This window comes from Artemia sp. Qi Xiang Cuo, chromosome 14 (genome assembly GCF_049724085.1).
Source record: "Artemia sp. Qi Xiang Cuo chromosome 14, ASM4972408v1, whole genome shotgun sequence".
Taxonomy (NCBI): domain Eukaryota; kingdom Metazoa; phylum Arthropoda; class Branchiopoda; order Anostraca; family Artemiidae; genus Artemia; species Artemia sp. Qi Xiang Cuo.
Genome location: NC_142807.1, coordinates 9,334,406 through 9,359,785, shown reverse-complemented (window position 1 = coordinate 9,359,785; position 25,380 = coordinate 9,334,406). Strand labels below are relative to the sequence as shown.

General features: G+C 35.6%; 3 protein-coding genes across 3 annotated transcripts in view; 2 read left to right on the top strand and 1 right to left on the bottom strand.

Annotated features, from left to right (window-relative positions):
- Positions 1–25,380, top strand: part of LOC148944093 (uncharacterized) — a 394,466-nt gene that overhangs the window by 528 nt on the left and 368,558 nt on the right. The window lies entirely within an intron of this gene.
- Positions 1–25,380, top strand: part of LOC148944098 (uncharacterized) — a 329,735-nt gene that overhangs the window by 171,410 nt on the left and 132,945 nt on the right. The gene's annotated exons all lie outside the window — the stretch shown is intronic.
- LOC148944099 (uncharacterized) overlaps positions 1–25,380 on the bottom strand; it is a 119,506-nt gene that overhangs the window by 7,175 nt on the left and 86,951 nt on the right. The window lies entirely within an intron of this gene.

The following is a 25,380-nucleotide window of genomic DNA, read 5'->3' as shown; positions in this document are numbered from 1 at the left end:
AAATTGATTACATAATCGGTAGAACCCTATCAGGAGCTCATGACGGGAGTCCATATATGGACATAGAATGACGTAATCGACTAGGATAAATGGATTTCTGAGAAATTGACTACATAATCGGTAGAACCCTATCAGGAGTTCGTGACGGGGGTCCATATATGGGTATAGAATGACGTAATCGACTAGGACAGTTGTATATCTGAGAAATTGATTACATAATCGGTAGAACCCTATCAGAAGGTCATGACGGGAGTCCATATATGGGCATAGAATGACGTAATCGACTAAGACAATTGTATTTCTGAGAAATTGATTACATAATCGGTAGAACCCTATCAGGTACAGCTTTTTGGATACCTCAACACAATTTTTCCGTAGAAGATAGGAAAAGTTATACCATGATTGTGATTATTTTCTATGAAGATAAAAAGTTTCACTTTAATTCTAAATTTTCTCTAATTCAGTTCCAACCTTTCTCAAAGAGATGAAAAAATTTAAAGTTCTGTTCCAAATATTTCCCCGGAAGAAGAAAAGTTCAACTTCGATTCTGAATTTTCTCAATGAAAATGAAATAAGTTATTGATCATTTATATTTTCTCAAAATATTATAAAGTTTTCCACTTCAATTCAGATTTTTCTCAAAGAGATGAAAATATTTAAAAGATTGTTCCAAATTTTTCTTAGAAGATGGAAAAGTTCAAGTTCTAATCTGAATTTTACCAAAGAACATAATTCAATTCTAATTTCTCCAGAGAAAATAAAAAGCTTCCACTTCAGTTTTAAGTTCAGCAAGACATAAAAAATTTAAAGTTCAGTTCTAAATTTTTACATAGAAGATAGGGAAAGTTATACTATGATTATGATTATTTTCCATGAAGATAAAAAGTTTCACTTTAATTCTAAATTTTCTTAAATTCAGTTCCGACTTTTCACATAGAGATTAAAAAATTTAAAATTCTGTTCCAAATTTTTCTTAGAAGATAGAAAAGTTCAAGTTCTCTTCTGAATTTTACCAATGAACACAATTCAATTCTAATTTCACCAGAGAAAATAAAAAGCTTCCACTTCAGCTTTAAGTTCACCAAGACATAAAAAATTTAAAGTTCAGTTCTAAATTTTTCCGTAGAAGATAGGAAAAGTTATACCATGATTGTGATTATTTTCTATGAAGATAAAAAGTTTCACTTTAATTCTAAATTTTCTTAAATTCAATTCCGGCTTTTCTCAAAGAGATGAAAAAATTTAAAGTTCTGTTCCAAATATTTTCCCGGAAGAAGAAAAGTTCAATTTCGATTCTGAATTTTCTTAATGAAAATGAAATAATTTATTGATCAATTCTATTTTCCCAAAATAATATAAAAATTTTCCACTTCAGTTCAGATTTTTCTCAAAGAGATGAAAAATTTAAAATACTTCCAAATTTTTCATAGAAGATAGAAAAGTTCAAGTTCTCTTCTGAATTTTACCAACGAACACAATTCAATTCTAATTTCTCCAGAGAAAATAAAAAGCTTCCACTTCTGTTTTAAGTTCACCAAGACATAAAAAATTTAAAGTTCTGTTCTAAATTTTTCCGTAGAAGATAGGAAAAGTTATACTATGATTGTGGTTATTTCCCATGAAGATAAAAAGTTTCACTTTAATTCAAATTTTCTTAAATTCAGTTCTGACTTTTCACATAGAGATGAAAAAAATTTAAAGTTCTGTTCCAAATTTTTCATAGAAGATAGGAAAAGTTATACTTTGATCGTGAATATTCAAGTTCTCTTCTGATTTTTACCAAAGAACACAATTCAATTCTAATTTCTCCAGAGAAAATAAAAAGCTTCCACTTCAGTTTTAAGTTCACCATGACATAAAAAATTTAAAGTTCAGTTCTAAATTTTTACATAGAAGATAGGAAAAGTTATACTATGATTGTGATTATTTCCTATGAAGATTAAAAGTTTCACTTCAATTTCTAATTTTTCTCAAAGAAGTGAAGAAAAGTTCAACTTCGATTCTGAATTTTCTCAATGAAAATGAAATAAGTTATTGATCATTTCTATTTTCCCAAAATAATATAAAAATTTTCCACTTCAGTTATGTTTTTTCTCAAACAGATGAAAAAATTTAAAATACTGTTCCCAATTTTCCATAGAAGATAGAAAAGTTCAAGTTCTCTTCTGAATTTTACCAAAGAACATAATTCAATTCTAATTTCTCCAGAGAAAATAAAAAGCTTCCACATCTGTTTTAAGTTCACCAAGACATAAAAAATTTAAAGTTCAGTTCTAAATTTTTTCCATAGAAGATAGGAAAAGTTATACTATGATTGTGATTATTTTCCATGAAGATAAAAAGTTTCATTTTAATTCTAAATTTTCTTAAATTCAATTCCGACCTTTCTCAAAGAGATGAAAAATTTAAAGTTCTGTTCTAAATATTTACCCGGAAAGAAAAGTTCAACTTCGATTCTGAATTTTCTTAATGAAAATGAAATAAGTTGTTGATCAAGTCTATTTTCATAAAATCATATAAAATTTTCCACTACAACTCAGATTTTTCTCACAGAGATGACAAATTTAAAATATTATTCCAAATTTTTCATAGAAGATAGAAAAAGTTATACTTTGATTGTGATTATTCTTCATGAAGAAATGGAGCTCCACTTTAATTTTAATTTTTCTCGAAGAAGTGCAAAATGTACAAGTACTCTTCTGAATTTTCTTAGAGAGGAGAAAAAAAAGTTAGCTCAATTCTGAAATTTACCAATGAAAATGAAAAAGCTTCCATTTCAGTTCATAATTTCTCAAAGACATATAAATTTAAAGTTTAATTCTAAATTTTTCCATAGAAGATAGGAATGGCTATACTATGATTGTGACTATTTTCCATGAAGATAAAAAGTTTCACTTTATTTCTAATTTTTCTTAAATTCACTTCATTCATCTAACCACCAAAAACAATAGGTTAGGTTAGGTATAAATAAATATTAATAAATATTAATAAATAATTAGAAACATTTCTCCATGTTTAAGTTAGGCTAGGTTAGGTTAACTTATCATGAGCGCTCATGATAAGCTAACTTAACCTAACTTAAACATGGTAAAAAGATTAAATTAGGTTAGGTTAGGTTAGATTTAGTTAGGTCAGGTTAAGTTAGGTTGGTAAAATTCATTAGGTCAGGTTAAGTATGTTCTTTGGTAAAATTCATCTAACCACCAAAAGCAATAGGTTAGGTTAGGTTATGTATAAATAAATATTAATAAATAATTAGAAACATTTCTCCATGACTAAGTTAGGCTATTTTAGTTTAACTTATCATGAGCGCGCATGATAAGCTACCCTAACCTAACTTAAAAATGTTAAAAAGATTAAATTAGGTTAGGGTAGGTTAGATTAAGTTAGGTCAGGTTAAGTTAGGTTAGGATAGGTTAGCCTAAGTACGCGCGCGTACGTAGGTGTTGAGGTAACCAAAAAGCTGTAAAGTATAGTTGTGGATGAAAAAGATAAGTACTTCAAGTTGTAAAATGGGTTTAGGAGGGACATTAAGAAAGTAACTTTCTCTGAAATTGTCTTTGAAAAGTATTTCTTGGTGTTGAAGTATCCAAAAAGCTGTAAAGTATAGTTGAGGATGAAAAACATAAGTACTTCATGTTGAAAAATTGCTTTAGGATAGACATTGAGAAAGGAACTTTTTCAGAAATGGTCTTTGAAAAGTATTTCTTGGTGTTGTGGTATTCAAAAGGCTTTAATGTATAATTGTGGGTGAAAAAGATAATTTTTTCAAGTTGGAAAATGGGTTTAGAAGGGACATTAAGAAAGTAACTTGCTCTTAAATGGTCTTTGAATAGTTTTTATTGGTGTTGAGTTATCCAAAAAGCTGTAAAGTATAGTTTTGGTTGAAAAAGATAAGTAATTCAAGTTGGAAAATTTGTTTAGGAGGGACATTAAGAAAGGAACTTGCTCTGAAATGGTCTTTTGAAAAGTATTTCTTGGTGTTGAGGTATCCGAAAAGCTGTAATTTATTTTTGTTGGTGAAAAAGATAAGTACTTCAAGTTTGAAAATGGGTTTAGGAGGGATATTAAGAAAGGAGCTTCCTCTGAAATGGTCCTTGAAAAGTATTTGTTGGTGTTGAGGTATCCAAAAAGCTGTAAAGTGTAGTTAGGGATGAAAAAGATAATTACTCCTAGTTGGAAAATGGGTTTGGGAGGGACATTAAGAAAGTAACTTGCTCTGAAATTGTCTTTGAAAACTATTTCTTGGTGTTGAGGTATCAAAAAAGCTATAAAGTATAGTTGTGGGTGAAAAAGATAAGTTCTTCAAGTTGGAAAATAGGTTTAGAAGGGACATTAAGAAAGTAACTTGCTCTTAAATGGTCTTTGAAGAGTATTTCTTGGTGTTGAGGTATCCCAAAGCTGGAGAGGATATTTTTGGTTGATAAAGATAAGTTCTTCATGATGTATATTGGTTTTTTGATGTTCATTTGTAAAGCTTCTTGTACTGAAATTATCTAAGAAAAGTATTTCTTGGGGTTGAGGTTCACTTAATTCTGTAATTTTTAGGGTCGGAATAAAAGGTTCAGCACCTATAGTGGGGCAAAGGGTGTCGGGTAGTCAAAGTTAATGTCACGTTTTTTGAAATTTTCTATGAGCAGAATTTATTGGGGTTTATTTATCCAAAAAGCTGTAAAGTATAGTTTTGGGGGAAAAAGATAAGTACTTCAACTTGTAAAATAGGTTTAGATGGGACATTAAGAAAGTAACTTGCTCTGAAATGGTCTTTGAAAAGTATTTCTTGGTGTTGAGGTAACCAAAAAGCTGTAAAGTATAGTTGTGAATGAAAAAGATAAGTACTTCATGTTGGAAAATTGGTTTAGGAGGGACATTAAGAAAGGAAATTGCTCTGAAATGGTCATTGAAAAGTATTTCTTGGTGTTGAGGTATCCAAAAATCTATAAAGTTTAGTTGTGAGTGGAAAAAAATACGTACTTCAAGTCTGAAAATTGGTTTAGGAGGTACAGTAAGAAAGTAGCTTGCTCTGAAATGGTCTTTGAAAAGTACTTCTTGGTGTTGAGGTATCAAAAAAGCTGTGAAGTATAGTGGTAGGTGAAAATGATAAGAACATCAAGTTGGAAAATGGGTATAGGAGGGACATTAAGAAAGTAACTTGCTCTGAAATGGTCTTTGAAAAGTATTTCTTGGTTTTGAGATATCCAAAAAGCTGTAAAATATAGTTTTGGGTAAAAAAGATAAGTAATTTGCTCTTAAATGGTCTTTGAAGAGTATTTCTTGGTGTTGAGGTATCCCAAAGCTGTTGAGTAGAGTTTTGGGTGAAAAAGATAAGTACTAAAAGTTTGATATTGGGTTTAGGAGGGACATTGAGAATGTTACTTGCTCTGAAATGGTGATTGAAAAGAATTTCTTTGCGTTTAGGTATCCAAAAAGCTGTAAAGTATGGTTGATGGTGAAATAGATAAGCACTTCAAGTTGGAAAATGAGCTTAGGATGGACATTGAGAATGTAACTTGCTCTGAAATGGTCTTTGAAAAGTATTTCTTGTTGTTGAGGTATCCAAAAAGCTGTAAAGTATAGTTGTGGGTGAAAAAGATAAGTACTTCAACTTTTAAAATAGGTTTAGATGGGACATTAAGAAAGTAACTTGCTCTGAAATGGTCTTTGAAAAGTATTTCTTGGTGTTGAGGTATCCATAAAGCTGTAAAGTATAGTTGTGAATGAAAAAGATAAGTACTTCATGTTGGAAAATGGGTTTAGGATTGACATTAAGAAAGGAACGTGCTCTGAAATGGTCTTTTAAATGTTTTTCTTGGTTATGACTTATCCAAAAAGCTGTAATGTATATTTGTGGGTGAAAGAGATAAGTACTTCAAGTTGGAAAATTGGGTTAGGAGGGACATTCAGAAAAGAGCTTGCTCTGAAATGGTGTTTGAAAAGTTTTTCTTGGTCATGAGGTATCCAAAAAGCTGTAAAGTATAGTTGAGGGTGAAAAAAGATAAGTTCTTCAAGTTGGAAAATGGGTTTAGGAGGGACATTAAGAAAGTAACTTGCTCTGAAATGGTCTTTGAAAAGTATTTCTTGGTGTTGAGATATCCAAAAAGCTGTAAAGTATAGTTGTGGTTGAAAAAGATAAGTACTTCAACTTGTAAAATGGGTTTAGGAGGGACATTAAGAAAGTAACTTGCTCTGAAATGGTCTTTGAAAAGTATTTCTTGGTGTTGAGGTATCCAAAAACTTTGTAAAGTATAGTTTTGGGTGAAAAAGATTTCTACTTCAAGTTGGAAAATGGGTTTAGGAGGGACATTAAGAAAGTAACTTGCTCTGAAATGGTCTTTGAAAAGTATTTCTTGGTTTTGAGGTATCCAAAACGCTGTCAAGTATAGTTGTGGGTGAAAAAGATAAGTACTTCAAGTTCGAAAATGGGTTTAGGATGGACATTAAGAAAGGAACTTGCTCTGAAATGGTCTTTGAATAGTATTTCTTGGTGTTGAGGTATTCAAAAGCTTTAAAGTATAATTTTGGATTGAAAAGATAAGTTCTTCAAGTTGGAAAATAGGTTTAGAAGGGACATAAATATATGATAGAGCTATTTTAGTTCCATATTATTTTTTTTCTTTTTTTTTTTTTATACTTTTAGATTTTTTGTTTATTGTATGTTTAAATAGTTAATTAATACCATCTTGAAAATTGGTGCAGGAGTGACATTAAGAACCGAACTTGCTCTGTAATGTCTTTTGAAAAGTATTTCTTGGTTTTGAGGTATCCAAAAAGCTGTACTGTTTAGTTGTGGGTGAAAAAGACAAGTACTTCAAGTTGGAAAATGGGTTTATGAGGGTTATTAAGAAAGTATCTTGCTCTGAAATGGTCTTTGAAAAGTATTTCTTGGTGTTGAGGTATCCAAAAAGCTGTAAAGTATAGTTGTGGATGAAAAAGATAATTACTTCAAGTTGGAAAATGGGTTTAGGAGGGACATTAAGAAAGTAACTTGCTCTGAAATGGTCTTTGAAAAGTATTGCTTGGTGTTGAGGTAACCAAAAAGCTGTAAAGTATAGTTGTGGGTGAAAAAGATAAGTTCTTCAAGTTGGACAATTGGTTTAGAAGGGACATTAAAAAAGTAACTTGCTCTGAAATGGTCTTTGAATAGTATTTCTTGGTGTTGAGATATCCAAAAGCTGTAAATTATAGTTGTGGGTGAATAAGATATGTACTTCAAGGTTGAAAATGGATTTAGGAGGGATATTAAGAAACTAACTTTCTCTGAAATGGTCTTTGAAAACTATTTCATGTTGTTGATGTATCCAAAAAGCTATAAAGGATAGTTGTGGGGGAAAAAGATATGTACTTCAAGATGGAAAATGTGTTGAGGAGGGACATTAAGAAAGTAACTTGCTCTGAAATGGTCTTTGAAAAGTATTTCTTGGTGTTGAGGTATCCAAAAAGCTGTAAAGTATAGTTGTGGGTGAAAAAGATAAGTACTTCAAGTTGTAAAATAGGTTTAGAAGTGACATTAAGAAAGTAACTTGCTATGAAATGGTCTTTTAAAAGTATTTCTTGGTGTTGAGGTATCCAAAAAGCTGTAAAGTATAGTTGTGAATGAAAAAGATAAGTACTTCATGTTGGAAAATTGGTTTAGTAGGGATAATAAGAAAAGAAGTTGTTCTGAAATGGTCTTTGAAAAGTATTTCTTTGTGTTGAGGTATCCAAAAACCTGTTATGTATAGTTGTGGGAGAAGAAGATAAGTACTTCAAGTTGGAAAATGGGTTTAGGAGGGACATTAAGAAAGTAACTTGCTCTGAAATGGTCTTTGAAAAGTATTTCATGGTGTTGAGGTATCCAAAAGCTGTAAAGTATAGTTGTGGGTGAAAAAGATAAGTACTTCAAGTTGGAAAATGAGTTTAGGAGGGACATTAAGAAAGTAACTTGCTCTGAAATGGTCTTTGAAAAGTATTTCTTGGTGTTGAGGTATCCAAAAAGCTGTAAAGTATAGTTTTGGGTAAAAAAGATAAGTACTTCAACTTGTAAAATGGGTTTAGGAGGGACATTAAGAAAGTAACTTGCTCTGAAATGGTCTTTGAAGAGTATTTCTTGGTGTTGAGGTATCCAAAAGCTGTAAAGTATAGTTGTGGGTGAAAAAGATATGTACTTCAAGTTGGAAAATAGAATTATGAGGTACATTAAGAAAGTATCTGTCTCTGAAATTGTCTTTGAAAAGTATTTCTACGTGTTTAAGTATCCAAAAATCTCTAAAGTAGAGTTGTGGGTGAAAAAGATATGTAGTTCAAGTTAGAAAATGGGATTAGGAGGGACATTAAGAAAGCAACTGGCTCTGAAATGGTCTTTGAAAATTATTTCTTGATTCTGATATAAACAAACAGCTCCAGCGGAAAGTTTTGTCTGATCAACATCATGACTCCGTGTTGGAAAATCGGTTTATGATTGACATTAAGATAGTAAATTTATTGAAATTTTGTTTGAAAAGTATATCTTGATGTTTAGTTAACAAAAAAGCGGTAAATTATAGTTGTGGGTGAAAAAGATAAGTACTTCATGTTGGAAAATGGGTTTAGTAGGGATATTAAGAAAGGAAATTGCTCTGAAATGGTCATTGAAAAGTATTTCTTGGTGTTGATGTATCCAAAAAACTGTAAAGTATAGTTGTGAATGAAAAAGATAAGACATTAAGAAAGTAACTTGCTCTGAAATGGTCTTTGAAAAGTATTTATTGGTGTTGAGGTATCCAAAAAGCTGTAAAGTATAGTTGTGGGTGAAAAAGATAAGTACTTCAAGTTGGAAAATGGGTTTAGGAGGGACATTAAGAAAGGAAATTGCTCTGAAATGGTCTTTGAAAAGTATTTCTTGGTGTTGAGGTATCCAAAAAGCTGTAAAGTATAGTTGTGAATGAAATGAGATAAGTACTTCAAATTGGAAAATGGGTTTAGGAAGGATATTAAGAAAGTAACTTGCTCTGAAATGGACTTTTAATAGGAGTTCTTGGTGTTGACGTATCCAAAAAGCTGTAAAGTATAGTTGTGGGTGAAAAATATAAGTACTTCATATTGAAAAATGGATTTAGGAGGGAGCATTAAGAAAGTAAATTGCTCTGAAATGGTCTTTGAAAAGTTATTCTTGGTGTTGAGTTAACCAAAAAGCTTTAAAGTATAGTTGTGGGTGAAAAGTTCATTACCTCATTCTGTAAAATATTTTTATAAAAGAGATTAATAAAGAAACTTGGTCTCACATGGTCTTTGAAATGTATTTCTTTGTGTTGAGGTATAAAAAAAGCTGCAAAGCATAGTTGAGGTTAAATAGATAAGTACTTCAACTTGTACAATGGGTTTAGAATGGACATTAAGAAAGTAACTTGCTCTGAAATGGTCTTTGAAAAGTATTTCTTGGTGTTGAGGTATCCAAAATGCTGTACCTGATAGGATTCTACCGATTATGTAATCAATATCTCAGAAATACAACTGTCCTAGTCGATTACGTCATTCTATGCCCATATATGGACCCCCGTCACGACCTTCTGATAGAGATCTACCGATTATGTAATCAATTTCTCAGAAATCCATTTGTCCTAGTCGATTACGTCATTCTATGCCCATATATGGACCCCCATCACGACCTTCTGATAGAGTTCTACTGATTATGTAATCAATTTCTCAGAAATCCATTTGTCCTAGTTGATTACGTCATTCTATGCACATAAATGGATTCCCGTCATGAGCTCCTGATAGGGTTCTACCGATTATGTAATCAATTTCTCGGGAATTCTCTCCCTTCGATTACGCAATCAATATATCTCTTCCCCACTTTCCCCTTAGAAACAACAAATTAATTCCCCATTCTTGAATCAATAATTCCCCTTAGAAACAACAAATTAATTCCCCTTTCGTGAATCAATAATTCCCCTTAGAAACAACAAATTAATTCCCCTTTCTTGAATCAATAATTCCCCTTAGAAACAACAAATTAATTCCCCTTTCGTGTCAAATCAATCAACCATGACATCATCTGTCACGTGTGATCTAAACTTTGCCCCGGAAACAATTCTGGTCGAACTCCAAAGATATTAATAAACTTCCGGAAACAATTCTCCTTGGAAAAAGGGTCATTGACACACTTTGATTATGCAATCAATTTCTCAGAAATCCAATTGTCTTAGTCGATTACGTCATTCTATGCCCATATATGGTGTCATGTCACGAGTAGCACCTCCCTTTCTACTCCCTTTTGAAGTTTCTATGACAACACCTTCTATAAAAACCTTATATACCCTAGGACATAACTTAAAAGCCTTTCCCCGAGGGTTTTTGGGGACGGTCCTCTTCAGAAACATATTGTCTATCTGGAAATCAACTAGCCTACACTGAACAAAATGCCTATCTCAAAATTTTGATTGGTTGTGTTTGGGGGAATGATGGGCTTTCGGAAGGGACTAATTCCCCTCCAATCACTTTTGGCTATTAAGAAGGGAACTAGCCCTTTGAATATCCAATCGAATGAGCCTGTTTTAAAGTTTCTACCACAACGCCTTCTTATAAAAACCTTAAATGCCCCCAGGGCATGACTTAAAACCCTTGCCCTGAGGGTTGTGGGGGAGTGTCTTCTTGGGGAGTGTCTTCCTAAAAAACATATTTTCTATCTAGAAATCAACTAGCCTTTGCTGAACAAAATGGCTATCTCAAAATTCTGAGTGGATGTTTTTAGGGGAATGATGGGCGTGGGGGGTTAGTTGCCCTTTAATCACTTTCAACTATTAAAAAGAGCACTATCCATTTGAATTCCCAATCGAATGAGCGTGTTTTGAGGTTTCTATGACAACGCCTTCTATAAAAACCTTATATACCCAAGGACATAACTTAAAACCCATTCCCTGAGGGTTGTTGGGGAGTGTCATGCTCAAAAATATATTTTCTATCTAGAAATCAATTACAGTGAATAAAATGGCTATCTCAATACTTTTGATTGGATGTGTTTGGGGGAATGATGGGCGTGCGGGAGGGGCTAGTTCCCTTCCAATCACTTTCGACTATTACGAAGGGAACTAGACCTTTGAATTTCCAATTGAATTAGCCTTTTTTGAAGTTTCTACGACAACACCTTCTATAAAAACCTTATATGCACCCAGGTCATAACTTAAAAACCTTGCCCTGAGAGTTGTGGGGAAGTGTCCTTCTCAAAAACATATTTTCTATCTGGAAATCAACTAGCCTACGCTAAACAAAATGACTATCTCAAAATTTCGAACGGATGTGTTTGGGTGAATGATGGATGTGGGGGGAGGGGGGCTAGTTGCCCTCCCATCACTTTATACTATTAAAAAGGGCACTATCCCTTTGAATTTCCAATCGAATGAGCCCCTTTTGAAGTTTCTATGACAACGCCTTCTATAAAAACCTTATATACCCCAGGACATAACTTAAAACCCTTTCCCTGAGGGTTGTTGGGGAGTGTCAACCTCAAAAACATATTTTCTATCTGGAAACAACTAGCCTACGCTGAACAAAATGGCTATCTCAAAATTTTGATTGGATGTGTTTGGGGGAATGATGGGCGTAAGGGAAGGGCTAGTTCCCCTCCAATCACTTTCGGCTATTATGAAGGGAACTAGCCCTTTGAATTTCCAATCGAATGAGTCTGTTTTGAGGTTTCTATGACAACGCCTTCTTATAAAAACCTAATATACCCCCAGGGCATAACTTGAACCCTTACCCTAAGGGTTGTGGAAGAGTGTCCTCTGGGGGAGTGTCCTACTAAAAAACATATTTTCTAACTGAAAATCAACTAGCTTACGCTGAACAAAATGGCTATCTCAAAATTCTGATTGGATGTGTTTAGGGGAATGATGGACTTGGGGGCTAGTTGCCCTCCAATCACTTTCAACTATTAAGAAGGGCAGTAGCCTTTTGAATTCCCAAACAAATGAGTCTGTTTTGAAGTTTCTACCACAACGCCTTCTATAAAAACCTTATATGCCCCCAGAGCAAAGCTTAAAACCCTTGCCCTGAGGGTTGTGGGGGAGTGTCCTCCTCAAAAACACATTTTCTATCTGGAAATCAACTACGCTGAACAAAATGGCTACCTCAAAATTTTTATTGGGTGTTTTTGGGGGAATAGTGGGCGTGAGGGGGGGGGGTTAGTTGCCCTGCAATCACTTTCGACTATTAAAAAGGGCACTAGCCCTTTGAATTTACAATCGAATGAGCCTTTTTTGAAGTTTCTATGACAACGCCTTCTATAAAAACCTTATATGCCCCTAGGGAAAAATTTAAAACCCCTGCCCTGAGGGTTTTTGGGGAGTGTCCTCCTCAAAAAGATATTTTCTGTCTGAATATCAACTACGCTGAAACATGGCCATCTCAAAATTTTGATGGGAGGTGTTTGGGAGAAAGATTGGCGTGGGGGGGGGGGGGCTAGTTGCCCTCCAATCACTTTCGACTATTAAAAAGGGTGCTAGCCCTTCGAATTACCAATCGAAGGAGCCTTTTTTGAAATTTCTATGACAAAGCCTTCTATAAAAACCTTATCTGCCCCCAGGGCATAAATTAAAACCCTTGCCCTGAGGGTTTTTGGGGAGTGTCCTCCTCAAAAAGATATTTTCTGTCTGGAAATCAACTACGCTGAACAAAATGGTCATCTCAAAATTTTGATTGGATGTGTTTGGGGGAATGATGGGCGTGGGGGTGCTATTTGCCCTCCAATCACTTTCGACTATTAAAAAGGGGACTAACCACTCCAATTTCCAATCGAATGAGCCCTTTTCGATGTTTCTACAACAACCCCTTCGATACGAAGTTCCCGGGTATGGAGGAAAAACCAAAAACACATTTTGCCCACATCGCTCTTTACTTAGGTAGCTCTAGGGCGCTACCTATGATATGATTTTTCGGTCATTTTTTTTTAAGCTTATTGAGTCTGGTTTTGATGGGAAAATTATTTCAGTTCTATACAAAATTCATTAGTTGTATGGTTGTTGTAATACAGAGCCGCATGAAGGGCATTTAGAGCAATTGGGCCCCGTATTTGAAAGGACCTTGCATTACCATCAAAATTAACGAAAAAAAAATTGAAATTTAAAGAAAATTGTTTTTGACAGCAAGGGATAAATTATGAATGATTCAATTAACTAAAAATATATTCATTTTTATTTTGCATTGCTGGATGAAATTTATTAATATTTTTATTATTATATATCATATAGTTCATATAGATATAATAGACTTCATATTTATATATCATATAGAAAACTGACACCCGTAAAAGTTTTTGTCAAATTCTTCAAATTTAATCGGGATAGTCGTATATATTAGATAGGTTTTGTACTACATACGTGAACTACTTTACGTATGTAAACTATTATGCAGGTATATTTTATTTAAATACATAATATAGAGAGAGGGCCCTGCAAAAGAAAATACAATCAGGCCCCGCATCTATTTGATCCGGGCCTAACACTCTGACCCAACTAGCCTAACTGAAGTAGTTCATACAGTCATATTGAAGGCTCCATGATGGTTTATAATTGGGGACGGGGAGGGTCGAGGGACCAGATCCTGCCATACTTCCCCAAATTTTTTGGGGGGAAAGCCTACAAAAATTTTTGAAAAAAAGACTGGCAAAGGCTTGAAAACGTTGTTTTTGCGGAAAAGTTTCACGTCTTCTCAATCAGTTGCACAATTTTAATTTTTTCGGTTTCCACAGAAAGTTATTTGTCCAGCCTGAATTTAGTTGACCCCCCCCCCCCCATCTCAATCAAACGTAAAAAAAAATTATGTAAGACTGTACTTCTGATTGTGTATTGGCAATAAAAAGACTTTGTAGTTGGAGCCCGCAGAATTGCCAACATCATAGCTTTCCCAGCATCATTTGTTAAATAATATTCTCGACTTGAACGACAAATCTTAATACAGGTTACTTTTTTAACTTTATACTGGCGTCTGGCTGCTCTACCAAGCGATCATAATTGGAAAAATTGAGGTTTTACCGGTTAAAGAAAACTTAGACTAATTTATAGATTATTATATATATTTCATTCTAATATATAATATAAATGTAATGTATAAAATGGAGTATATATGTTATTGCATGGGAAATACTCAATCGCGTACGGGTCTTTAGTACAAGTCATTGAGTTAGTGTATTTTGAGGATAATGTCAGTTACAGCAAAATTAGGATTATATGTATAAAAATGTATCCTTTGGTGAAAAAAATTATTATTGCTGTCTTTCAGCCTTTGAATGTGTCCTGAATGATGTTTGAAGAAAAGAAGGAATCTAGTGTCTAGACCCCGGCACCGTGCCGATGAGGGAAGACCAGCGGTGGCGGGGCCAAAAACAGCCCGCCACGCCATGTCGCGCCACGCCGCCGGTAAGATGTCAGTGGCACGCCACCGGTAAGATGCCGGCGACGCGCTGCCGGCGCGATCAATGTTGAGCGCAAACATTAAGGTTTTCATCAGTCTTTCTCAAATGACAGCTTAAATTTACAACAGATTCAAGCCTATTCATGAGTTCAAAACTTCGCAAGTCGCTGGCTGGAAACTGGTCTTCTTCGTTATTCCTCAAGAAAAGTAGAAACCTGGTAGAAACGAAATGGCTGTGGTATTTCAGATCCCTTGCATAATAGTTGAAGTATCTATTAGCTATGTATTCTTAACATGAATAATTATCAAAATCAGTAGTGTTTTTTCATCGAGCATTACTGCGTACAAAACTTCAAATACCGTATCACAAAATTCGTCAGTTATCTTGGTAAAAACTTTGAATATAAGTTTGAACTTAGAAATTGAATTTTTTCATAATACCCTTTGCCTATAGCTGTTTTGTCACCTTTAAAACAGTTGAAATGAGCGACTTTGATATTGATTGTTTTTTTGTTTTTTTTTTGTTATTTTGGATTCCTAAAAAGCCTTCCTTGTATTAAAAACTGGTTTTTAATATCAATTTAAAACAAAACACATTTTAAAGTTTTTTTTGGCTTCTTTAAAGGATATGTCATGTAGGCTAAGTCTGAACTGCTGCTTTTTTTTACTGCTTTCGGCAGCTTTTTTTGGATATTATTCATTTTTCTTCTGGGGATTCATTCCAAATTTTAAACTCATAAATACCTAATATCAGCTACATTATAAACTGCATCTAAAAGGAGTAAATTTATCAAACTGAAAAATACATGATGAACACTTGATGTCGGTATCGCTTTCGTCACACCAATTCGTTTAGTGTGAATCTGCCTGGTACTTATGAATGAATGTTTTCAAAGTAAACTCGTTTCATCAATAAGAAAAAAACGGTTTGGTTGCATGTATCCTTTTCCTTTTGCAGGATAAAACATAAATTTTTCAGAAACAAGATTATATTTTCTTTAATCTATTAGGCGTTCAATAATTGAGCATTAAACATTAAGAATATCTTATCTAAAAACAGCAAAAGAAAAAAAAAATCTGCAAACTTACAATTCAGCTGTAGAACCAATCTGTCAACTATCAATTTCAAAATCTAACTGAAGGCTGAAGCTGTATAGTAGTGAATACGTTCTATAATTCTTTTCAACTTGAAAACAAAATTCTTGACTACGAATGATGTAAGAAATAGCAATTGGGAAACTGCATTCGAAATGATTTAACTGATTTAAACTCATTTCATAAAGACGATACTTTTTTTGTCCACATATGAAGAATTGTGTGTATTGCAATATTTGCAATTGATTATTGCATCTGTCTGGTTTTTATGCAAAGTAACAAAAGATACGAAAATTAACGAACCAGAGAGTATTGAAGAATAATAAATTATAAAGTATTATTAGACAGCGAAAGTCACTGGTGATAAATCGCTAGGAGTGGCACAGTGATTGCGTGATTTTCGGGGACTCGGGGAACCAAATTTTTTTTTCGGTTGACGTATAGGTTTTCGGGGAAATACCCAAAAATTCGGGGATAGTGCAAGCCCTGCTTGATCTCTAATCACGAAAATCGAAATACTAAACCACACGAGAAAGAAAAGCTCCGACTTTGCGGTTGACGCAATAAAGAATTGCCGTAAAATTAATTTAAAGTCAGCCAAATGCCGCCGCCTCTGCCGGCGGCAGTGGACCTGTGGCGTGCCAGGGGCGTAGCGACACTTCGGCGGCGGTCGACCGGGCTTCTCGTCAGTGGCGTTCGGTCGATCCGCCGGCGCGGCGCCTGGGTCTACTAGTGTTTAAAAAAAGGATTTGAAGCTAGTTTTTAATATGCAAATATAAAGTAGGTGACAATTATCCAAATAGCATTTTTATAGCGTGTGAGGGGGGTCAGTTTTGGTCAAATTTAGCATTTTGATCAACATTTCTAACTTCGACAAAAACATGCAAAATTGAGCTTCTAGTCTAGCAAATCTAAAAATAATCTTAAATGGACTTCACCTTCGAGCCAATCTTAGGTAACCTTTCCCCTTTCTCCCCTGGTGTATACACGGTAGGCATATCTAAATTTTTGCAATGGGTACGGTAATTGCCCCCCCCCCCAAATAGGGTTAGATACCGTGAAGTTGAAAAATAAGAATAACTCATAAGTAAGATGCACAAAGTTATGCATTGTTTGTCTGGTAATAATCCTGACATCCGCAGTGCAGACAATCATAGGCAGCGCGCTAGCGCTGCCTAAGTAAAGAACGATGTGGGCACAATGTGTTTTTTCTTTCTCCATGACCGGGCATTTCGTATTGAAGGAGTTCTCGTAGAAACTTCGAAAAGGGTTCATTCGATTGGCAATTGGAGTGGCTAGTGCCCTTGTTAATAGTGAAAGTGATTGGTGGGCAACTTGCCCCCCCCCCCACGCCCATCATTCCCCCAAACACATCCAATCAAAATTTTGTGATAGCTATTTTATTCAGCGTAGTTGATTTCCAGATAGAAAATATCTTTTTGAGGTGGACACTCCCCCCCCCAACCCTCGGGGCAAGGGTTTTAAGTTATGCTCTGTGGGCATATACGATCAATGTTGACACAATGTACAGTTTATTATTTCTTTCTTTATATCACGGCACTTCGTATACAAGGGGTCGCCGTAGAGACTTCAAAAGGGGCTCATTCACTTAGAAATCGAGAGTTCTAGTACCCTTTTTAACAGTCGAAAGTAATTGGAGGGCACCTAGCCCCCCCCCCACCCTCAGGCCAACCATTCCCTCAAACACATCCTATCGAATCTTCGAGCAAGCCATTTTGATCAGAGTAGTTGATTTCCCAATAGAAAATATGTTTTTGAGGAGGACACTCCCCTATAAACCTCAGGGCAAAGGTTTTAATTTATTCCCTTGGAGCATGTATGGTTTTTATGGAAAGCATTGTCGTAGAAACTCCAAAACGGGCTCTTTCGATTGGAAATTCAAAGGGCTAGTGCCCTTTTTAAAAGTTGAAAGAGATTGGAGGGCAACTAGCCCCCCCCCACGCCCATCATTCCCCCAAACACATTCAATCAAAATTTTGAGATAGCCATTTTGTTCAGCATAGTTGATTTCCAGATATAAAATGTGTTTTTGAGGAGGACACTCCCACACAACCCTCAGGGCAAGGGTTTTAAGTTATGCCCTGGGGGCATATAAGGTTTTTATAGAAGGCGTTGTCGTAGAAACTTCAAAACAGGCTCAACCGATTGGGAATTCAAAGGGCTAGTGCCCTTTTTAATGGTTGAAAGTGATTGGAGGGCAACTAGCCCCCCACGCCCATCATTCTCCCAAACGCATCCAATCAGAATTTTGAGATAGCCATTTTGTTCAGCGTAGGCTAGTTGATTTCCAAGTAGAAAATATGTTTTTTATGAGGATACTTCCCCACATCCCTCAGGGCAAGGGTTTTCAGTTATGCCCTGGGGGCATATAAGGTTTTTATAAGAAGGCGTTGTCATAGAAACTTCAAAACAGGCTCATTCGATTGGAAATTCAAAGGGCTAGTTCCCTTCTTAATAGTCGAAAGTGATTGCAGGGAACTAGCCCCTCCGCCACGCCCATCATTCCCCCAAACATATTTTGAGATAGCCATTTTGTTCAGCGTAGTTGATTTCCAGATAGAAAATATGTTTTTGAGGAGGAAACTTCCAAACAACCCTCAGGGCAAGGGTTTTAAGCTTAAACAATGGGCAAAGTTCATAACTTCCAGCCCTTCCCCCGGGAACTGTGGGGGATTAAGTCATCCCCAAAGGCATATGTATTAGATTTTCGACTATGCCGAACTAAAAAGCTATCTCAAAATTTTGATTGGGTGACTTTGGGGAAAATATGAGCGTGGGAGGGGGTCAAGTTGCCCTCCAATTTTTTTGGTCACTCAGAACGCACAGTAGAACTTTTAAGTTATGTTGGAATGAGCCCTCTCACAATACTCTAGGGACAGTAAATCAATAAAGTCACCCCTGGGGAAAAAAAATAAATAAAAATAAACACGCATCCGTGACCTTTCTTCTGACAACAATTACAAAATTCCACATTTTTGCAAATAGGAGCATGAAACTTCCGCAGTAGGGTTTTCTGATACGCTGAATCCGATGGTGTGATTTTGATTAAAGTTCTGTGACTTTTTGGGGGTATTTCTCCCTTTTTTCGAAAATAAGGCAAATTTTCTCAGGCGCGTAACTTTCGATGAGTAAGACTAAACTTAATGAAACTTATATATTTGAAATCAGCATGAAACTATGATTCTTTTGATATATCTATTGGTATCAAAATTCCGTTTTTTAGAGTTTCGGTTACTATTTAGCCGGGTCGCTCCTTACTTACAGTTTGTTACCTCGAACTGTTTGATCAATGAGCTTAGATCTTAAGTCTATTGACAGAAAACGATTTTAACGAAAATCTGAGAACTGTGACCTTACTTTTTAGTCTGTTTTTTTTTTTTTTTTTCTAAACACCTTTCTTCATTCAACCCCTGACCAGTGGTCTAAGGACTTGGACGAAATTGTCATCAAAGTTCTCTCATCAATTTTCTATTTGGCAGAAATGTTTGGCTAAGATCAGTGAGCTGTTAAATGTTTGCACTTTGGTTACGTAAAAAACGATAATCTGAGCAAAAAGAAAATAATATCATTATCTTGACCGAAGATAATGAATATGTTGTTCTCTTAGATAAATAATGTCTTAGATGAAGTGTGAATAGTAAAAAGCAAGTTTTGCGTCCCGAGGAGTTTTTGTATTTATAATCCCACCCACATATCCCAGCTGAAAAAAAAAACTTTATGGAGAATTACATTAAAACACTTTCTGTGTTAAAATTACATATTTATTTGGAGATAGGAAATTAACATGTTTCGAGTTCTACTTCAAAAAATGTGCCAACAGGCTTACCGCCAAAAGCATTCGACAACACTGAACATTGGCCACTTCCCAAACCTGAGCGTTTGCCCTTCCAAAAAGGAAGCCAACTGCACCCCAGTAACTAAAAGCAAGATAGAGCCCTTAGAAGGGCTGTGAAATGCACCGTTGTAATAAAGCTGCGGTAAAGAAATATCTTTTTGACACGTTCGTGTTTTTGCCATGCACGGAATAATTGTGAAGTAAGGGGCCATCAGCCCTTTAAGGCTGCACTAAAGTTGTAATGCTTAGAGCTGTACTTAGAATGTGTTAAACTTTCGTTTATATAAAATTGTCATTTGTCTACAATATAAAAAGAAATCCTGGTGTATGGTACAGTATATGATACGTGTGTTGTCTTCAAATCGAATTGGATCACCCACATTGACTAAGTTAGAATTTGATGATTAATTTTTCAAAGCTCAAATTCTCAAAAGTGGCCTGAAAACTGGATACGATATTTTTCAAGTTGCCGATTTCAAAAATCTACCGAGACGTTGCTTTAATTGTCGTTCTCCGTACCCCATTAAAGTGATTATCCCAAAAATTTTCCCAAAGTATGCTTGATACTCTAGAGAACATCTGTGTACTGAATTGCAGCCCTGTAATTAAACTCCCTGTACTTAAGCCCTGTAATTAATTGTGCCCATTGTGGTAGGTCTCATTTGTCATACAGTTTTACTTGCCCTGTGATAAAAATTGTCCTTAAAGAAGGTAGATGTGGCCCCTTATATGCTTACTTTGAGCATCCTACTAGCAACGACCCACGTTACTTCAGTGCTCTTACGTTCTTCAATGCCAATTTTTATTTCGAATATAGCTTGGCTCAAGGTTTAAACATTACAATTGAAGATAAAATAAGATAAAATCGAAAAAGGGCATCTTCCTGATAAACAGGGCCTAAGGTCCCAACAAGAATGTTTGCCAACAAGAAGCTGTCAAAAGCATCTGAAGACAGCGTTGTTATGAATACTCCAAAGCGATCACCTTCTACTCGTCGTTATTCTAGTTGTTATTCATACTAGTTGTTATTCAGTACTAGTTGTTATTCATACTCCAAAGCGATCAACTTGAAACTCGGTTTTACATAGGGGAAGTCCGGGTTAAACTGGACATGGGTTGAGCCGGACATTATCAATCAGTGGCGCCAATTCACGAAAATTTAAGGGGGGAAGGATTTTTTTTTCGATTTTTTTTTTAATTAAGATTCAAAAAAAGAACAACATCGAGCAAACATACCTAAAACAGGGGGTAGCGGTTAGGTCGCTGCTTGGCAAAATCGTCGACTAATATCCAAATCCAGTTTCTTTACCTCCTCTTTTTCAACGGTCATTATCATGAGATCACTGAGTCTGTCGTTTTCCATCGTTGATCGCAAATAGTCTTTCACATGCCCTAATGCCGAGAAGAATCGTTCATTACTGGTAGTGGTCACAGGCAATGTAGAAACTAGCTTCATCAGTTTTAGCACTGCAGAATAGGCAACTGGGAGGTCGGATAAGATTTCGATAGCTCGAAGAAGATTCATTTTTGGAATATCACTTTTTGACAGATGTAGCTTTGCAAGAGAAAGCTGGGATTCTATGGCATGGTCATCGACACCGAGAATCTCTTGATAATGACACATAACTCTTTCCACTTTCGAAAAATTCGAGAAAATTGAAACTTGAGGAGTCGAAGGCAGATAAAGGGTTGAGCAGAGGCATATTTTGCATGAAACGTTGGTCCATCTCACTCGTGAAACAGTTTATTACCTCAAAGTACAGAAGTTTATCGCAGGCTTATTCAACTGGCCGACTGGTGTTGCGTTTACCAGATGGTGAGTTTCAAAGAAAGTCTTTGAGACGACTGGAAATGGCTTGACTTCTCTTGCTTCGAGCACTGGTTTTAGATTGTGGAGATTTTGATTCCTGGATATTGTTTAAAGCCAAGAATTCAGATATGTTTTTGCTTGAGTTGTTCCATTCGTTATCATTTCTCAGCTTTTGGAGTTTCTCACATGTCCCAGAAATCAGTGCAAGTGCCTTATAAATAAAAAAACTTCTGGATTGAAGTTGCTCTGATAAACAATTTACAATAACAAATACTTTTTCCATTCTGTGCAAAGTTGAAGCAAAAGAGGCGGAGTTGATTTTTTCCAGTAGTCCTTTTGCTTCACACGCTGCCTCGCCGTTGGAACTATCAGAGACTGCGGCAAGCACAGCAACAATACAATCAAATCTGGCCTTCAACTTCGAAATAGAGTGGACTGCGTAAAACCAGCTAGTCCAGACGGTCCTCTCAATCTCCAAGACTTTTTGCCCGCTAATACGCTGGGATTCCACAAATAGCTCGTGACGAGTATTGCTGCATGATGTAAATGCGTAAAGTCTTTGCACCACAGAGAAAAATTCAGAAAGTTCGCTGATATTTTTTAGGCAGTCAGTCAAAACCAAGTTTAATCTGTGGGCGTGACAGTGTACATAAACTGCATGAGGCACCTTCTCCCTAAACTTTGCTTGAACTCTCTTGAGATCTGGATTGAATTAAGGCATTCGCCATAGATTTCAAAGTACCAGTACTCATTATCTTAAATTCCGTCCATGCTGACATACAATGCCTATGTCTTTCAGAACCATCATGTTGCTTTAATAGAGCAGAACTGTCTTTCCATTTGCAAAATCCTGACTCAATGAAAGCCCCTTTTCCAGCAGTTTCTCCAGCGCTTAGAGTCCCCATAGAAAAATTGGCGGCAAGCAAAACAAAAAACTGAATTCAAGTTTTTTGAGTATTCAATCCATTCATAAGTCTTATAGTAATGTGCACTGAATTTCCTTCCGTTAGAAGTGGAAGCCGGATATCTCTCAAGAATAGGTTGAGCTGGTTTGTCGTGACGTGTCCTAGAGATATCTGAGAGAGTTTCTTGACTGCTACTGGAACCCGCAAGGGGTTCAGCGATGCAGACCGAACTTTCATGTTGACCTGAGCCATTTATTGTTCCGCTTGTTTCCGAAATTCTGTCACAGGTGGGGGAATTTATCTCAACTAACCCATACACTTTGGGCGCTGACACTATTGCCAGTTTCTTGCACTAAAGTTTCTTCATCTTTCTTCCATATTTTCACTGAGAAAAAATCCAAAGTTTGTTGTCGCTTTTTACTCATAGTTTGATTACGATGTAAACCTTGCTTTCTGCTGATATAGGGTTTACTTTGATAAGCGTTTTGGTAAGCGTAGCCGAATCATTCAGAGTTATGGGTTCTCGTGGAGGAGGCAAAAGAGTCGCTTTAACTATAAACTATGTGTTTTATTGTACTAAGTTTATGTAGAGTAGTTTAAGATAGATGCAGTTAAACGAGAAGTAGACAAGGACTTCACTCAGACACGGCAAGAGAAGAACTGAAGAAACACGTAGAAATTCACTTAGAAACTCACTCCCATACTCCATGGTAAAACTACCCCGCTTAGAAACCCCATAAACCAATCACTTACATTTCCTGTTCACGACAGTCCCATACACTCCACTGGGACTAGTCATCCCATAAACTATTCAACATCGTCAAGAATCTGCTGACCAAAACCCCCTTGAAACCCTAGAACGCATTTTCTTTCCCAGCTACTAAAAAAGGCAATTTACAACACTCATAGTTTACAACGAATTCTTCAAAAGAACAATAAAGAAATACTGACCACATGAAGCTTAGTTTTGAACAAAGTATAATCATCTACGTAACGTCATCATCTACGTAATCATCTAAGTACTGACAAAACCTATCCTCTCCCCACAAAAAAGTGACCCTTTGTCCGCGTCTCCGGAGACGATTCCATACCTATGCGAACCTGGCAACTAAATAGCGTTGTTACACAATTCAATACAACTTTTCCGGTCACTCGTCGCCTGAATCACGCTTTAGCATAATTTATAGGCTGCGAGCCAAGTATTTTGGCTCGGACCGATTAAGTAGTACAACACTTTGCGTCTAGAGGTACTGAGGTACGCGGGTTCACTTTTGGAGAGTTTTGTCAGTACTTCTTCCGTAGGTGATTATACCTTGGTTTTGAATGAACCCTACTCAGGTATAAAATAGTGTAGACGCGTGAATGGAGACGCGCTCTTAGACATTTGACATTTCAAAACAAGATTGTCTCCTAATGATAGAATTAGGGCACCAGTTTGTTGGTCGTATTTATTGGACCAGTTGCTGGTTTAATATAGCATATAGCTAAAATAGAAAATAGCTTTTAAATATAAATAAGAAGGTAATTTTAAAAGTTTTGGGGGGCATGCCCCCCCCCCCCTAAATGGCGCCCCTGTTCTCAATTTATCAGACACCATTCAGTGAAAAATTCCACAAAAATTAGTAAGAGTGCGGTCTAACCTTCATGTCTCAAGGAAGAATTTCTAGTTTGGTTGATTAATCTTTTCAAAAGTTAAACTGCAAAAACTGATTTGGTAGGTTATTCTTTTTTCTTGCACTTTGAACGTTGGTGTTTTAAGCTGTAAGTAAAATACTGGAAATTTTTTCTCTTTTTTCTCTAAATTGTCTTTGTCATTTTAGAATCGAGAAAAAGTTGCACTCTCTACTTTTTTTTAACGCATTTAGGCCAGATGGCTTTCTCTTTCAGATCGTCATGGGAGGTTGATCCGAACATTTTTTTTTTAGGTTGAACCGGACGGTGTCCGGTTCTACCCTACTTGGACAGGAGTTGCTGATTGTTTTATTTCTTTGCATACGACCATGAATCTTAAATGATCTCAATCTTAAACCTTAATTTATGAATCAGTAAATATTCAATAAGTAAAGCGACTGATAGTGAAAACACTTACTTGGCCACTTCAAATTTTGCTTAAGCAACATCTACCCAGATTAAATAAGAAGAAAAAGATAGCTTAGGGATTCCAGCAGCATGTTGAATCTTATCTAATATTTTCTTCTTCTTCATCATGTTCTATTATTCTTCTTCTTTATATTTTCTTTCTTTCTCTCTTTCTCTCTCTCTCTCTCTCTCTCTCTCTCTCTCTCTCTCTCTCTCTTTCTCGCTCTCTTTTGATAAGACATCCGAAGATCAACCCTGGCCTCCCCTATGCAACTATAGAATTCAGACCCGTATCCAGGAATTTTTCGGGGGGGGGGGGGAATGATCACAATATATGTACTTTCGATGGTAGAAACACCGTTCATGGCATGGGTATCATTACTGCTGTAACCCCAGGGCTAAAAGTCACCTTAGAAAACATCCCTAGGAGGAGATTACCACTGAGGAGACAAACTTCGCTGGAAGAATTCAAATCATCCATAGAAAGTCAAACGATTCTTTCGTTTTGACAATGGATTATGATCTTCTTCAACCAGGATTGGAAGAAGATAAGATTTCAAACTAAGATGCTCTTTGGCTTACCTCGAGGCAGCTCAAGCAGCGTAGGCACGGTTGGAGCGAAACCATGCAATCAGTCATGGTCGGAGATAAGCCCGATCCCGATAAAGCCAACATTTTCTTTTGTCCTATGATCGATATTCCTTTAAGTGACGAGAATTGTATCCTTTCATTGATGAGAATAATGCGTATGTATGATACACTTTTGTATGGTATAATGTTGGTTTTTCTTTGTTCCTTTGTGGCAATCGCTGTTTTCTTCCACTTCTGATATTTAGTGCTGTATTTTATAGATTAGATAGTGAAATACTTTTTACGGATTTACTCATTGTTAAAATCATTTATTCATTATGGTACAATGGTATAGTATAATAAAACATGTAGCGTAGAGCATATGAATACTTAAAATATAGTATATTTTATACTTATATAAAATATAGTACATTTTATATTATATATAAAAATATAGTATATTTTTTGTATTTAGAATTGCATAGTTCAGTGTACACTGTAGTAAATATAGTTTCCAGCCTCGAATCACGAACTCTTCGTGTATAATTTCTCTGTGTGTAACGAAAAAAAAAACACATAAGTATAAAATAAGTAATATTAATAGGATGAAAAAAAATAGAGGAGGAAAAAAGAAACAAAAATAAGAGAGAAATGAAAAAAGAGATATAATAAAAGAAAGAGATAAGGAAAGATTGAGAGAG